Raw genomic sequence first — 3,448 nt, forward strand, 5'->3', positions numbered from 1 at the left:
CAAGCAGGGCTCTCTGGCCTTCCAGTGTCATCTGCTGATGTAGCTATGTTTATTTACCCTGTACTTGTCCTATATTGTCGTCAACTGTAAGTTGCTGTTTCCCTGCTTGATTATTTGTTTATGTACTCTGTAATTGGGCGCTGCGGATCCCTTGTGGCGCCTTATAAATAAAGGATAATAATAATAATAATAATAATAGGTTATTTGCTATCATTGCACTTTGTTTACCTTTTTCCTTAATAGAATGGTGTCAGATACACAAGCTTAATTATTCCTCTTTACCAGTCTGGCCTGGGTTTTGGAACAAGGTGCCAACCTGGGTCAGACCCTGTTCACACCGCACTGGCGGTCAGGGTTATTCCCGGGTTGGCACCGTTTGTACTGCACACAGTCCTTCTGTTATTTCCAAGCACCAATATTTCAGCTCTCTATAGACTTTTAATGGGACCTGGGTCGGATTACCTGGGTCACCCATGTACACTGCCTCATTACCTAGGTCCATTGGCTTTTCTATAATGGGTGCAATGTGTGCGGTGCACATGGGCCCCTGTATCCAGGGGGGCGCACACTGCATACACTGCACCCGTTTTAATACTTACCATTCCGGAGTTCAGTGACTGGCGCTGTGGTCGCGGTGGAAATCGATGCCAAAATAGCTGCCGCGCATGCGCAGTTGCCAAATTGGTCTCCGGATCATGGTGGGTGCCATTCTTCCGGAGACCTGCGGATGCGCAGTAAACTCTGGCGCAATGCAATGTAATCACATGAGATCAGTTGATGAAAATTATGGCAGTTTACTGCCTCTGATGCCAACTACACATATAGAATCAGCTTGTGGACAGTATTCACAGACTACGGTATACAGTATTACCTTGACCAGTGGTAGCATGCACAAAAACACCAGTTTGCAGGTATCTATGACCTGCAAACTAGATTTGTTCTAGAGAACAGGATTGCCACCTAGCAACAGCAGGTGGGTTAGGCAGCAAGCATCCAGAAAACGCTGAGGGAGAGGAGAGTGAAAGAATTTTCACCTCCTCTCCTCACACATACAGTGGCTGGCAGGTGCACGCAAGCCCGCGGTCACGTGCACGTTGTGTCATGTTCATGCGCGCGGTCAAGTAAGCGGGTGCCCCAGCCCCTGGTGAGATATTTTCGGAAGCTCACTCGTGGCAAACCTGTCCCTAAAGCATAGAGAAAGGCAGTATAACCTTAATGCTTAAGTAGCCCTGTATCAGTCACTGTAAGAGAAGAGCAACAAGTCGTGCTTTAAACCAGGGATAGTTTATTAACTGCAACTGATAACATTCCTTAAGGATGAGGGAAGAAACAAAAGTTTAAACTCAGCGCTATAATCTATAGCAGAAACAAGAAATTGAAACAGGTAGTATCGGCTGCAACTTCAGGCCTAAACATCAAAGTTGGGAAGTAGTCTACTTCTGTTCTTTATTGGCGGCAGTTTGCGGTTTCTTTGGTTCCCTCGGTGCGCCTAAGAGAAAAACGAGAGGGAGGGTGTCAATATCTGATATAGAGTTCTCTAGAGGAAACAACAGCCCTAGCAACATTGGTGCAAACCAAGGGTGGGAAGGGTGGGAGCTGTTGCTAGGTTGCAATTCTGTTCCCTAGAACAAATCCAGTTTGCAGGTCATAGATTCCTGGAAACTAGTATTTTGTTCTTCGGGAGGCTTGCCACCTAGCAACAGAAGGTGGGCGACTACCACATACCTGATGGTTGCTCTGAGGAACTCGATTTTTGTGAATTGGTTGGCCTCCAATAATGTTTTGCAAAAGTGCGAGCGGAGGATCATCTTGCAGCTAGCATTATTGACTGCAAAGGGATGCCTTTGGCAGCTGCTCTTGTTGCAGCTGCTACCCGTAGGGAATGGCTTTTAAAATGGTCTGTATTGATCCCTGCTTCTTTCAAAGAAGCTACTATCCATCCGCTAATAGTCGAGGATCTAGCGGGGTGATAAGGTTTTCTACATGTAATGAAGAAATAGGTGATATTGTCCCTTAATTGTGCTGTTTGGGAAAGGTAGGTTGATAAACATGAGGCTACGTATAGTTTTGGATTTTGAGGAACTTGAATAATATCAAACTCCACAATCGGGCACTTAAAGGAGGAAGTTTTAGTGTGTCCTTTGAGTATGATATGGTATCCCATTGGCGTGAGTGATAGCCATGGGTCTGAGATGTGAATGAGGGTAAGCTCAGCTCCTTTCGCAGCTATAGCCAGAGCCAGCAAGGATGCTAGTTTGCGGGATAGTAAGCTGATATTAGTGTCTGTGTCCCAAAAAGCCAGGAAAGAGAGGAATGGTTCAATGTCCCATGTGTTTGAATTCTTCTGCAGTATGGGCCTAGAGCGGTGAATGCCTCTCAGCAGACGTAAGTATAGTTTGTTATCTGTTAAATTTGGGATCATGATGTCTAGAGCAGAGCCATATGACTTTATGGTAGCCGACGCTAGCCCCATCTGGTATTTGGATGCTAGGAAATCTAGTGCTAAGTGGAGTAGCAAGTTTTGGTTAGAAGTAATTTGTTGAGATTGTCACAGATCAAATTCTTTAATAATTGCGCAATATCCAGCTCTTGTATGAGGTCTTAGGGAAGTGTTGATTAGAGCTTTTGTGGGAGAAGCTAGGGAAAGGTCAGTTAACATCCTAGTGATATTGCCATCCACATGCACTGGGGAAGAGTCTCCAATATGTCAAGGGTTCCCTGAAAACATTCCTTGGATAGTCCCAGGGGAATTTTGGGGCCTATGCGTAGTTGGCTGATCAGAGGGAATGAAACCATACCCTGGATGGCCACAGTGGTATACTAACACCATGTGTTTTACCCCGGACTCCATGGTTTTCTGAAGTACTTTTAGGAGAAGTGCCGGGGTGGGGGGGAAGGCATAGGGGTGAGGTAGATCTGTCTAAGGAAAGGACATCGCATCCATCCTCCATACTCCTTTGGTCCATATTCTGGATACAAAACACGGGGTTTGAGCATTTGTGGGACTGGCAAATAGGTCTATTTCCAAGTTCCCAAAGGTTTGGAGTATTCTCTGAAAGACCTGGCTTTTTAGAGCCATGGAGTTTAAGGAAATTCTTTTGCGGGATAAGGAGTCTGCTAGTTTGTTTAGCTGTCCTGGAATGTAGGAGGCGAGAAGGATTATGTCCCTTTGAGTAGCCCAGTCCCAAATTTCTAACGCTTCTCTGCATAAGGATATTGACTTGGTGCCCCCCATTCTGTTTATATATGACACTGCGGTCATATTGTCCAAGCATAGTTGAATAGAGGTGTTTTTTTACGTGAATGGGAACTAACGCTTTCAGAGTTAGTTTTGCTGCGCGTAGTTCTAGGATGTTGATAAACAGTTGGGATTCCTCGGCTGACCATGTGCCTCTGACTGCTTTCTCTTGAGTAAATCCGCCCCAACCTGTTAAAGACACATCTGTGG

The sequence above is a fragment of the Pseudophryne corroboree genome, chromosome 5 (assembly GCF_028390025.1).
Source record: "Pseudophryne corroboree isolate aPseCor3 chromosome 5, aPseCor3.hap2, whole genome shotgun sequence".
Lineage (NCBI taxonomy): Eukaryota > Metazoa > Chordata > Amphibia > Anura > Myobatrachidae > Pseudophryne > Pseudophryne corroboree.